The sequence below is a fragment of the Rattus norvegicus genome, chromosome 18 (assembly GCF_036323735.1).
Source record: "Rattus norvegicus strain BN/NHsdMcwi chromosome 18, GRCr8, whole genome shotgun sequence".
Lineage (NCBI taxonomy): Eukaryota > Metazoa > Chordata > Mammalia > Rodentia > Muridae > Rattus > Rattus norvegicus.
In genome coordinates, this window is record NC_086036.1 from 42,733,419 (window position 1) to 42,747,256 (window position 13,838).

General features: G+C 41.8%; 1 long non-coding RNA gene and 1 other non-coding gene across 2 annotated transcripts in view; one reads left to right on the plus strand and one right to left on the minus strand.

Annotated features, from left to right (window-relative positions):
- The window catches only part of LOC108348790 (uncharacterized), a 134,134-nt gene that overhangs the window by 80,793 nt on the left and 39,503 nt on the right, over window positions 1-13,838 (plus strand). The gene's annotated exons all lie outside the window — the stretch shown is intronic.
- On the minus strand, window positions 6,488-6,616 carry LOC120098362 (small nucleolar RNA SNORA44). The gene has a single exon (XR_005496550.1). It is a non-coding gene; the product is annotated as a small nucleolar RNA SNORA44 (small nucleolar RNA).

Consider the following 13,838-nt stretch of genomic DNA (forward strand, 5'->3'; position numbering starts at 1 on the left):
TCCTCGCCAGCATTTTCTGTCACCTGAGTTTTTGATCTTAGCCATTCTCACTGGTGTGAGGTGGAATTCAGGGTTATTTTGATTTGCATTTCCCTGATGACTAAAGATGTTGAATATTTCTTTAGGTGTTTCTCAGCCACTCGGCATTCCTCAGCTATGAATTCTTTGTTTAACTCTGAACCCCATTTTTAATAGGGTTATTTGTCTCCCTGCAGTCCAACTTCCTGACTTCTTTGTATATTTTAGATATAAGCCCTCTATCAGTTGTAGGATTGATAAAGATCTTTTCCCAATCTGTTAGTTGCCATTTTGTCCTAACCACAGTGTCCTTTGCCTTACAGAAGCTTTGCAGTTTTATGAGATCCCATTTGTCGATTCTTGATCTTAGAGCATAAGCCATTGTGTTTTGTTCAGGAAATTTTCTCCAGTGCCCATGTGTTCAAGACTCTTCCCCACTTTTGCTTCTATTAGTTTGAGTGTATCTGGTTTGATGTGGAGGTCCTTGATGCACTTGTACTTAAGCTTTGTACAGGGTGATAAGCATGGATCGATCTGCATTCTTCTACATGCTGACCTCCAGTTGAACCAGCACCATTTGCTGAAAATGCTATCTTTTTTCCATTGGATGGTTTTGGCTCCTTTGTCAAAAATCAAGTGACCATAGGTGTGTGGGTTCATTTCTGGGTCGTCAATTCTATTCCATTGGTCTATCTGTCTGTCTCTGTACCAATACCATTCAGTTTTTATCACTATTGCTCTGTAATATTGCTTGAGTTCAGGGATAGTGATTCCCTCGGAAGTCCTTTTATTGTTGAGAATTTTTCCTTTGATGAATATGAAGGATCCTTCCTTATCTTTTTTGATGACTTTTTGTTGAAAATCGATTTTATTCAATATTAGAATGGCTACTCCAGCTTGCTTCTTCAGACCATTTGCTTGGAAAGATGTTTTTTAGCCTTTCACTCTGAGGTCGTGTCTGTCTTTGTCTCTGAGGTGTGTTTTCCTGCAGGCAGCAGAATGCAGGGTCTTCATTGCATATCCAGTTTGTTTTTTTTTTTTTTGGTTCTTTTTTTCGGAGCTGGGGACCGAACCCAGGGCCTTGCACTTCCTAGGTAAACGCTCTACCACTGAGCTAAATCCCCAGCCCCATCCAGTTTGTTAATATATGTCTTTTCCTTGGGGAGTTGAGTCCATTGATGTTGAAAGATATTAAGGAATAGTGATTGTTGCTTTCTGTTATATTTGTATTTGGATGTGAGATTATGATTGTGTGCTTTTCTTCTCTTTGTTTTGTTGCAAGACAATTAGTTTACTTGCTTTTTCTAGGGTGTAGCTTGCCTCCTTGTGTTGGGCTTTACCATTTATTATCCTTTGTTGGGCTGGATTTGTAGAAAGATATTGTGTATATTTGGTTTTGTCATGGAATATCTTGGTTTCTCCCTATGTTAATTGAGAGTTTTGCTGGATACAGTAACCTGGGCTGGCATTTGTGTCCTCTTACAGTCTGTATGACATCTGTCCAGTATCTTCTGGCTTTCATAGTCTCTGGTGAGTCGTCTGGTGGTACTCTCATAGGTTTGCCTTTATATGTTACTTGACCTTTTTCCCTTACTGCTTTTAATATTCTTTCTTTGTTTTGTGCATTTGGTGTTTTGACTATTATGTGACGGGAGGAGTTTCTTCTCTGGTTCAATGTATTTGGAGTTCTGTAGGCTTCTTATATGTTTATGAGCAGCTCTTTCTTTAGGTTAGGGAAGTTTTCTTCTATGATTTTGTTGAAGATATTTACTGATCCTTTGAGCTGGGAGTCTTCACTCCCAGCTATATACCTATTATCCTTAGGTTTGATCTTCTCATTGAGTCCTGGATTTCCTGTATGTTTTGGACCAGTAGCTTTTTCCATTTTCCATTATCTTTGACAGTTGTGTCGATGATTTCTATGGAATGTTCTGCTCCTGAGATTCTCTCTTTTATCTCTTGTATTCTGTTGGTGATGCTTGTATTTAGGGCTCCTTGTCTCTTCCTTTAGTTTTCTATATCCAGGATTGTCTCCCTTTGTGCTTTCTTTATTGCTTCTATTTCCATTTTTAATTCCTTCACCTGTTTGATTGTGTTTTCCTGGAATTCTTTTAGGGATTTTTGTGATTCCTCTCTGTAGGCTTCTACTTGTTTATTTATGTTTTCCTGTGTTTCTCTAAGGGAGTTCTTTATGTCTTTCTTGAAGTCCTCCATCATCATGATCAAATGTGATTTTAAACCTAGATCTTGCTTTTCTGATGTTTGGATATTCAGTGCTTGCTTTGCTGAAAGAATTGGGCTCCAACGATGCCGTGTAGTCTTGTTTTCTGTTGCTTGGGTTCCTAGGCTTGCCTCTTGCATCGGGATGTCTCTGGTGTTATCTTTTTTTTTTGTTTTTTTGCTATTTCTGACAGTGGCTAGACTGTCCTATAGGCCTGTGTGTCAGGAGTGCTGTAGACCTGTTTTCCTGTTTTCTTTCAGCCAGTTATGGGAACAGAGTGTTCTGCTTTCAGGCATGTAGTCTTTCCTGTCTACTGGTCTTCAGCTGTTCCTGTGCGCATGTGCCCTGTGTCTACCAGACAGGTCACTTGAAGCAGAAAAGTTGCTCTCGCCTGTGGTTCCGGGCCTGAAGTTGCTCCTGGGGGGCTGTGTTTCACTGTCCGTGAGGGTGGACACCTGAAAGACCTTTCCTGCCTTTTCCTGGGCCCCTGTGCACAGGGGTCCCAGATGGCACTAGGTGTTTTCCTCTAGAGTCAGAAATATGGGCAGAGTCTCTTCTGGCTTCCCAGGCATGTCTGCCTCTCTGAAGGTTTAGCTCTCCCTCCTCGGGATTTGGGTTCAGGTAGCTATTGACCAGGTCCCTTCAGATCTGGGTGGTGTCTGGACTGCAGGTGGCCTGCTGCTTGAGTGCCCTTATCTTCCTGTTCCCAGAGGCCCTATACAGTTTCCTCTGGGGCCAGGGATATGGGCAGGGGTGGGCAGTGTTTGTGGTCTTTCCCACTCTGCACTCTCAGTAATGCCTACCTCTCCGGGTGGTGAGCTCTCTCTCCCATGGGGCTTAGGAGCAGGGAGCTGTGGCCCAGGATCAGCAAGGTTTGCTCTCCAGCTAAAAACCGGAAGTGTCTGGTTCCAGAGGAATTTTGCCTCTGTGTGTCCTAAGTCCACAAGGCAGGTCACCTGAAGCAGAAAAGTTGGTCTTGCCTGTGGTCCCAGGCCTGAAGTTGCTCCTGGGGGCTGTGTTTCACTCTCAGTGAGGGAGCAACCAGAAGGGCCTGCCCTGCCTTTTCCCGGGCCCCTGTGCACAGTGGTCCCAGATGGAGCTAGGTGTTTTCCTCTAGAATCAGAAATGTAGGCAGAGTGTAGTCTCTTCTTGCTTCCCAGGCATGTCTGCCCCTCTGAAGGTTTAGCTCTCCCTCTCCCGGGATTTGGGTTCAGGTAGCTGTTGACCGGGTCTATTCAGATCCATGTGGTGTCTGGACCGCAGGGGACCTGCAGCTTGAGTTATCATAGATATTTCTTAATGCATACATGGAAACATACCAGAAATCATTGGTTGTCAAAGAAGTCAACTTATAAACATGACTCCATATTGTCTATCAGCAATTGAATAAACTTACTGTACAATATGCTAGTAAGTATTTGGCATAGACTTTACAATACCACTGATCAACATGTGAAATGGTACAATGGCATTGGGAAGCTTGGACAGTTTCTTGCTTAGTTTTAACCCCAATATAAAAAATTCCTAACACATAATTCTACACATAAAATGTACTTGTTCAGATTGAATATTAATAATATAGAAGTATACTTATATTCAATATTGCTCAAAGTTGAAAACAAGCCACACATTATTCTGAGTATGAATCACAAAACAGAGTCCTGTTAATAAAATGAACAACTACCTCAGGATAAAGGGGAACAAACTGCAGTGCATGCCCAATGTAGATGCATATTAGAAAAACCAGGATGTATATGGTCATACCATTTACTTGAAAGTCTAGAGGAGAAAAACTAAGTTATCGTGGCACAAGTCAGGTAAGAGGAAATGGAAACAGAAAAGCACATGGGAATTGCAAAGGAAGGAGAGAGCAGAGAGGGCGGCTCCCTGGACCAATGCTTTTCCAGGGTTTTGGAGGCCTTAGGCTTGATCTGTAGAGGAACAAACAAGGTGTGAAGGCATGTGTGGTTAGTCACAGTGTCCTGAATCATGAGTGACATTGTGAAGGTGTAGAATATACATGAAATCCCTGAACAATATACTTTTTTTTAAAGATTTATTCATTTATTATATATAAGTACACTGTAGCTGTCTTCAGATACACCAGAAGAGGGCATCAGATCTCTTTACAGATGGTTGTGAGCCACCATGTGGTTGCTGGGAATTGAACTCATGACCTTTGGAAGAGCAGTCGGGTGCTCTTAACCGCTGAGCCATCTCTCCAGCCCCTTGAACAATATACTTAAAATGGACATCTTATATAAATCATATCCCAATTAGAGAACTGAAAATAAAGATTTAAAAAATAAATTCCTAGAATATTGCTTCATTCTGAATAGTTGATCTTTCAAAAACTAGTAAATATATTTTTATTTCTATGTGAGCCTCATAAGATTTATTTATCTAGCTCAGCAAATGCATGTATTTGGATCTCTTTGCATGAATATTGCTTATTTTATGCAATGTTTTTGATATCCAAGATCTAGAACCTGTATATTCTTCTCCCTTCTTGGATTCAGAACATCCCTTTTTTTTTTTTTTTTGGCTCAGTTCTTTTTAACACTGGTCTTTCTCAGTCTCTTTAAATGTAATACTTCTTTCATTTCTGTCATTCTTTTTCCTGGTTATAGACTGGAAGTAATTTTCAGAGTGTTCCTTGTGTCAATTGGTGCTCTTTTGATACACAACACAGCAATGGATTCCTGCTAAATTATGGAGCAGGGAATACAGTCAATGCTCTAAATTAGCAGGGCTAGAAGGAGCATGATCATGGGCTGATGTCAAGGCATGTTGGGGACAGCCCTCTCCAGCCCTTTCTGAAGACTGAAGTGGCAGGGAGGAATGCCCACTTATTTTGAAACAAATTAACTGCCTCTTGCTCTGGTCTATTATAATTTCCTGCATTGTCTGAAGATTTTTTCTCTTTGTTCTGAGGCTTGTTTGCATAAGGCCTTTCCCTTCTTTTGCTGGAAGACAAGGATGATTTGCAGATCTGGTATTTGCCAAAGCAGACTAGAAAAGCCTCTTATTTGATTCAGTTCTCAGACAGTCAGATCCAGCAAAGTGTATGAAAACTCGCAATCTCTGAAGTGTGTGGCCTCAAGGCTTAAGGTAACGTTCCCCACTTAGATGTATTGCCTGACAGGACCTGAACTTATCAAGATAGAAGGGGACACAGCTCCTTTCTGTCTGTGCCAGGGAAGTTAAAACTGTAGTGATGGTTAGAGGCTACTACTGGGATGTATTCCTTGGGACATCTGAGGAAGTAGTGTGGCTGTCACTAATGAGTTTACCTAGCCCAGGGCTGGGTTACTGAGCAGCTGAGACTCAGGCATGAGACCCAATACTGTTTCTGTCTTCCTTAGGTGGGGAACTTGGCTTGTGATCTCCCAGAAAGGGGATGGTCACTTGTCAGCAATGAGGCAAAATGCCAAGGTTTGTAGTAGCAGATCTTCTTATTATTTTAATAGACTGTGTGTGTGTGTGTGTGTGTGTGTGTGTGTGTGTGTGTATACACATATATGTAAATGTGGAGTGACAAACTATTCATATATTTATGTGTAGATTTCATGACCATCCCATGAACTGCATCTTTGGAATAGAAAACAAATAAAGACAAAAACAACAAATCAAAACAACACAAACCATAAAAGTACCAATATTTTGTTTTCCAGTACCAAGAAAGCATCTGTTTCAGTATAGGTACTTTTAATGCAATGGTTTTTATCAAACCCATTGACTTTGTTCCTTTTCCTTACCATTTATCATTTATTGGAATCACTCAAGGCAGAATAACACTGCCAGAATTGATATTTAGCATGATAGCCAAAGTTCAGCTCCTTTTTTTTTTTTTTTTGACATTTCAAAAGTCTTTATTGAACCAATTGCATGTTAGGTTACAAAGGTATTTCATTTTTCCAAAATGCTGCTTCTCTTTGTAGACCAATCTGGCCTTAAAGATCTGCAGGCCACTCTGCTCTAAAAGGCTACCTGGCTAAGTATTAGCCAGAAACTTCTGCTAAATCCCAGTGTGATCTTGAGGCATTTTTCCAACAAATGTAGACCAAATCACATGATAGCTGCCTCACTGGTCACGTGGTCCTTAGCTTAATGAGCAGAGGCTGGCAGGCTGTCTCCTCAGACTCTTCCAAGAACCGCCCAAGTGTACCCTGCAGAAGGAAAGTTTGTTGTGACTAACACAGGACAGCAGGGTATGAAGGACAGACAGCTACTAACTCCAGTGGAAAAACATATAGGAGAGCTGGGTGGCAACTGCAGGCACTGTGATGACCTGGGCTGTCAAAGTCTTTCCATTACTCTGGCATGCAGTTGAAGTTCAGCTCCTTTGACTGACTACAGAGGCTTCACTTTTTCCATAGTCAAGTAATTCAATGGCCTTATTCTTACTTCTGTATATGAGCTAATGATGATGACTTCCAGTGCTTTCTGAGGCTTCCTAAAGAGGTTTATATTCTCTCTCTCTCTCTCTCTCAAGGTTTATTTATCTTTAGTTTTATGGTTATGGGTGTCTTGGCCCCATGTGTGGCCCCAACATGTGAGTGAATGCCTGGTGCCTGCAGAGACCAGAAGCAAGTGTCAGATCCCCTGAGATTGGAATCTCAGGTGGTTGTGACTCACTGCTTGGCTGCTGGGAATCGAACTTGCATCCACTGGAATTGCAGGATGCTCTTAACTGCTGAGCCATCTCTCCATCATTTCCCAGTCTTCTGTTCCTGGAGGTGTTTTCGGTCTTGACAATGACTTATTATAGAATTAGAGGGGATAGCAGTAATTGCTAGGCGTTCTGGACAGGATGAGCATTTAATTTCAGATTCTTATTAACGTAGCATAGTGAAGTATTATGCAGTTAAAGAATCCCTTGCTTCGGGAGTTTCCTTCTGTGTGGGATGCTTTGGGAATTTGCCTACTTCTGATTTTCTACCCTGGTGACTCTCACTGTGTGTCATGGAAAATTTATTACCAGGCAAGCTTGTTGTGTTAACCTGTTCCATAAGAAGGGGTTCTTATTGTGAACCCCATCTATAAGAAGGTTTGATGGGACTTTACCTTTCCAGAATAAGTACTTAATATAGATTCACAAAACTGCTTCAGGTGAATGGGGATGTTTGTGGCATTGACTTCCTTCTAATGGGTTTCCCTTAGAGGGTCACAAACCCTTTCACAGGGGTCGTATATCAGACATCCTGTATATCAGGTATTTACATTATGAATCATAACAGTACCAAGTTACAGTTATGAAGTAGCAACAAAACAAAAATAATTTTATTTTGGGGGTCACCACATCATGAGGAATGGTATTAAAGGGTTGTAGCATTAGGAAGGTTGAGAGGCACTACTCTACTGGTATTAACTGTTTTTTTTTTTTAATAAGAGAAATCTGACCTTTTTTTTTTAAACCTTAGAGGTTTTTCACCACAGAAACTGGGGCTGCCTATGAACTTGCTACCACAAAGGCAGAAACCAGGCCGGTATGTCAGACCAAGATGGATGCGAGAACAGAGCAAGTATGGGGTGAGAGTTCAGGTTTGTGTTTCCCCTGGCTATTCAAATGCATCCAATACAATTTGTTCCAGCATAGAGGACAATCAGATTCTGTATCTCTGAACCCTTGAACTGACAAAGCAAAGAAAAAGAAACAAGGTACAATGCAGGGAAAAAAATTGATCCATTCATCAAAATTAATCCATGGGAATAAAGAAAGCTGGCTGTAGAGAAGAAAGAGGGAAATGCAGGTTTACCTTTCTCTCCAAGTTGAAGCCCAGTGTTTAGAGGAAAGCAAAGCTCAGAACACTTCATTGTTGATATTTCTAAACTCTGTTCTTGAACTTGCAGATTATTGCTTTGACTTTTAGCATCAATCCCTGAAAGTAATTCTTGTCTATTCTTTCTTTTTTAACTTTTCTTTTGGTTGCTGTTGTTAAAGAGGCAGTGCTTTTTCTTGTAGAGAAGTGTCCCAAATACTCCTGAGTGAAAATATTCCCCTTTCAAAGGGATGCTATTTAAAAAATAAAATCCTATTATGATATCCAGGTATGCTGCAGACATAATTGTAGGTACCAAGAATGAATGAACGAACGAATGAATAAAAGCACTTGAGCACTCTGAAGAGGTTTTTCTGACAGTTGACTGACATCTGACAGGGATTTTAAATCCCTTTTCTCTAAGTGACTTCCTGGGGACTCAGGCTTCTGACCCTGCCATTGTTTGCTTTTTGTGAGCACCTCAATAGAAAGATGCTATCAGGTGCGTGTGTTCTGTGCGAGGGGAATTAGCTCACAAAGACAAAGGTTGCATAGGGTTTATAGAGACTTATATTTTCATAATCCTTACAGCATCTAGCAGAGTGATAAAGTTGATTTTATCTTTAAAAGGGATTATTTTTGGTTTAACAGAAAACAAAATAAAACAAAACAAAGCCAAAACAGCTCCTGAAGACATGAGGAAAGGTTACATGAAGTGGGGAAAAATCTTATTTATTTATTTTTTACTTTGTATTTCAAGTCAGAGTGCTAAGCACCCTGAATTTTACTTATTCAATTATCTAAAAATGTCTGCTTTCCTTTGAAAGCCTTCTTTTGGCCATACTATGCAGAAGGGGAAGCCCTTCTTAGAAGTAAGTTAGGGGCTGGAGAGAAGGCTCAACAGTTAAGACCACTTTTCGTGCTTGCAGAGGACCTGGGCTTGCTTCCCTACACCCACCACATAGCAGCTTAAAACTGACATAATTCTAGTTCTAGGCAATCTGCTGCCCGGTTCTGGCCTAAGCAGGCATCAGGTTTGTACATGGCGAGAACATATATAGAAGAAATTGCTCAGACATACAAGAAATAAAGTGAGAAGACTACACATTGAAAGTGCTCAATCCAATGCATAAAGCCTTCAGTTAAAAAAGCATTTTGGATCATTTGTCTAATCCTCCTGACACTACTCATCCTGGCTTGCTTGAGCATTTCTGGTGATGGCTCACATGTTTTACAGAGGTTTGTTTTTTCTTGTGGAGCCTGGTATAGCCCTGGTTGGGACAGAGTGACATGGTTTTCACTTCTGGGACAGGCATGAGCTTCCATGAGTGCCAACGGCTGAGGTGGGCCTAAGGCTTGGTTATGTAATAACATACGTATTTTCTGGACCCACAGCCGTAGAGGACTCTCCTTCCAAGGAATGCCCTCCCTGTTAACATTAATAATGACTCTATGATAATTAAAAACAGCACACGTCCAGGACTTGAGGCTGTGGCTATGTCTCACAAAATGGTGAACACTGCGATCTTCAGGACAGTCCTTAAGGCTATGGGAAAAAGCTCTAAATACACGTGTTCAAAAATATATAATTTCTCAACTATGCAAAAAATAAGGATGCAATATGAATTATATGAGGGGCTTCACGAATCTAGAGGAACAAAAGAAGCTGAGCTGTGAGCCAACTTGTCAGAAAATTGCTAAGGAAGGAGATGAAGAGATTTAGGGAGTGGTGATTGAAGAAGACCTACCCAGCTGAGTTTTGCTATTGTTGTTGTTGCTATTATTATTGTTGTTGCTGTTGTTGTTTATGCTTACAAAGGGAGATAGAATCCAGAGTTCAGGATCAGCCTAGGACTTAGCAAGGTTAGGCTCAGGGGTGGTGAAAATGGTAATTTCAGGGCAGGGTCCCACCCAAATAGTTTATGTTCTGTGCTGAACAAAGGAGGACGGGTCTGTGAATTCTTTTGCAAAGGTAAGGAAAAAAATGTATTCTTCCTGTCTCCTATGAATCAAAGGCTAGGGTCATAAGATAATCAAGAGGAAAACCTGGAGTAAATGACTAGATTGATATGTAAACTAAAAGACTGGGCCTGTGTTCTGCAGGAGTTGAGCTATCCAGAGAATTTTTTAGGGTAAAAAGAGAGAATTGCTTAAAGAACTCACAGTGACATACAGACACAGACACAGACACACACAGACACACACAGACACACACAGACACACACAGACACACAGACACACAGACACACAGACACACACACACACACACACACACACACACACACACACACTGACAGAGAGATCTCTTAGCCAGACAAATCTCCAGAGACAAAGCAGAACACAGAGAAGCAGGCCAGAAAAGCTGTATCAAGCACACAGGTCGTCAGCTTGGATCCACTATTTGACTTCAAGTCATTCTTTTTGCTGCTCCCAGACTCCCCTTCTCTCAGATCCCTTCTCTAAGCTGAGGGTGGTCCTTGGCAAGTAATCACTGGAAGAGCTGTCTCTTATTTTGATAAAAACCTGGACACCTGTAACTCTTATATTACAGAAAACCACAAAGCACACGATTAATCAATTCTGAGGAAACAACAGATGTTTAGCCTCTTCAAATATTTGAAAAACAATCTGTGACTCTCAGTGGTCTCTCCCCTCAAGCTCCGCCCTGATGACAAACATACTTGTTTTCTTGTCTTCAGTGTATCAGCCTGGCTGTCTCTGGATACAATGATGGGCCCTGTTTATAAATTCTAGTTTATTTCAGCTAAGTAAGCTTATTTAAACCAACCTTCCGCACAAATCCAACTGACTAGGAGAACCTTGAAAAACTTCTTTTCAGTTGAAGATGTTTCATTTCAGTTGATATGAGCCTTAGAGTCTAGTCATCAGTGATTTTTTAGAAAGCCTCTGGTAGTGGTAAGATAACATTGGCTAACTTAGTCAGGAACTGAAGATGGAAGCCACAGTTATTCAATAGCTGCACAACCAGGCCGGGATGAGTATCGATGGAGCCTATGTGAACATTTCTGAAGAAGAAACGTTACTATTTATCAAATGCTTTTTCAGTGCCTGGCATCAAACTGTGATTTCACTTAAAAAGTCTGTCTGGCTCACAGCTGCTGAGGCACATCTCCAAAGTGATACTGGAAGGACTAGAAAGTCAAGGTGATTTCCCACACCATGCCACTGAAACCTTGGGCTAGCCCTTTTCTTGCCCTTCTGTCTTATTAGAGCAACGGCCTGTAGTAGCACTTGTATATAATAAGACTAAGATGCTGTGAGCCTCTGGCAGGTTGGTCATTTGAAGAGATGAGAGCCCCAACTGAGAAAAATGCCTTCATAAGATTAGACTGTAGGCCATTTTTCTTTGTAGTGATTGATGTGGGAGGGTGAAGCTTATTGTGGCTGATGCCATATCTGGGTCCCTGGCCCTGGGTGTTGTAAGAAAGCAAGATGAGCAAGTCAATAAGCAGCATCCCTCCATGGCCTCTGCATCAGCTCCTGGCTCCAGGTTCCTGCTCTGACTTCCTTTGCGGGTAAATAGTGATGCGGAAGTGTAAGTGGAACAAACTCTTTCCAGTTCAGGTTGCTTTTGGTCATGATGTTTCATCACAGCAATAGTAGTGCTAACTAGGACACCCCATTCTGTCCCCAAACCCTGTCCTGACAACTGTAAGGCTTTCTTGGTAAGAACAGTAGTGGAAAGTTTATAGAGTCCTCAGGGGAATGTCTTTTATTACTTTGCTTTGTAATATTTTTTAAAAAAAGATTAAAAAAAAATCAAAACCCCTGGTTTCCTAGCTTTACCCGTATTTGATTCTTTGGTGATCATTCTAACTTGTCAACCTGTGAGCCTTCAATAAATTTATTGCACTGTTATTTATATATCTTGACAGTGGCAGGTGACAACAAAATATTCACTCTATTATAATTTACTTTTGTGTTTTATCTTTCACAAATTATAATTGAACTAGATTAACTTCAACACAATAATCATAGGCAATGTATATGGCTCTAGTGTGCTCATTGGATATTTTGCTTTGGGTTCCCCAAGGAGCTGACCTTAAAGGCAGGATAATATTTTGAGTTCAAGAAACCTTGACCTAAAAAAAGAAGAATTGATACAGGGAAAGAAGTAGAAAGTAACTGGAAAATCCTGAAGTCTCCTTCCACAGTGGGTAGCAGAATGGCAGAATGATATAGAGAAATAGTGGAGAATACTGCTAAATTCAAACCTTAGAATTATCTTGCCTAAGAGTAAAGGTGGTGGGGTTATTTATACATACAGGGTAAGGACCAACTTTGACTTGGGAATTTCTTTCCTTTAAAGATGCACAAGTATGGGGCTTTGGCACTGGTGGTTTTCTACTGAAATCTCTGGTCCGGCTAGGTGCGTGGGTTCTGGAGAAAGGGGAGAGAACTCAGGCAGTGAATGCAACTGCTTTTGGCCGCCCCTGCTGGTGCTGCTTTGCCTCCATTTCCGGCCAGCTGGGGGCTGACTAGTCAGCGAGGGGTGCAGGGGAACTAGTGGCGGGCGATTTCTGGAGATCAGATCTCTTTCCCAAGTGGTGGTGTTACAGCTCTCATGACAGAAGCTCTCAGATGATGGAATAATTCCTTCACATCTTTAATCTTTCTGAACAGGATTCTTAAATACAGTCTCAGGAGCCGTCGGAATCTGGCAGTAGGTACTTCCTGTTGGTTTGGCCTGAGAACTTGGGAATACCTCATCTACATACTTGGGGGTGTGGTCCTGCTACAGGACTGATCTGTCTTGAGCCTATATAACTTGTGCTCGAGTCCTCACCTATGGAGGAGGGTCTTGGGGCATTGCCCTACATGGCTGATCAGTCTCAAACCTCTCTATAGGGGGTTGTGGGGGGTGGGCTGTAGCTAAATGAGAAGGGTCTGATCTCCTGGGAGACTGGGAATGCTCCTGCCATCCCTTTTGAGAGTTCCCAGGGATTAGAACTATCTCAACCAGGAATCAGTGTACTGTTCACAGCTTGCCTCCCTACACACAAGTCCAGATGTGCTTATGTTTTAAGCCTGTAATCCTAGCAGTTGGAAAGCTGAGGCAGGAGGATTTAAGATTTAAAGCTAGCCTTAGCTATATATAGTAAAACCTATTTTAGAAGAAATAGGGTCAAAGAGATGGCTATAGAAAATATAGAGTCAGAAAAGTGTGGTGTTCAGATAAAATGTGGTAACTGAGGTCATAGGAATGTGGAAGGGCCTAGGATGTAAAAGGCCCTAAATTTGAATCCCATCATCACCTTTTATAAAAGTTATTTTGGTTCATAACTGTACTGTTTGGTTTTGTGTGTCAACTTGACGCAAGCTGGAGTTATCACAGAGAAAGGAGCCTCTTGCCTCCATGAGTTCCAGTGTAGAACTAGAGTTTCATAAAGGTTACTCATTGTCAGAGTCCGGATGTGCAGGGCCGGACGTGCCTGAGGGAGAGCCAGAGATAGGACTTGCCAAACCAGCTATCAGCCCCAAGGACATTGACCATCTGTAGCCACCCCCTCCCCTTCCTTCACCCCCCTGAGTGAGATGAGCCACCCTACCTGCCTGCCGAGCTGCTAGATAACACATACTCCTTGCTGATGTCATTTCGCGCCGAAAGTAACCGTGCACCTTTTGAATTGACCAATCATGTGTAACCGCGCGAATGCCCCTTACCTCTCCTATATAAACCCCCGAGTTTGGAGGCTCGGGGTCGATTCCTCTGTCTCCTGTGTGAGATACGTGTTGACCCGGGATCCCGCTACGACCCGGGATCTCGTTAATAAAAGCTACCTCTTGCTGTTACATCAAGAATGGCTACTCGTGAT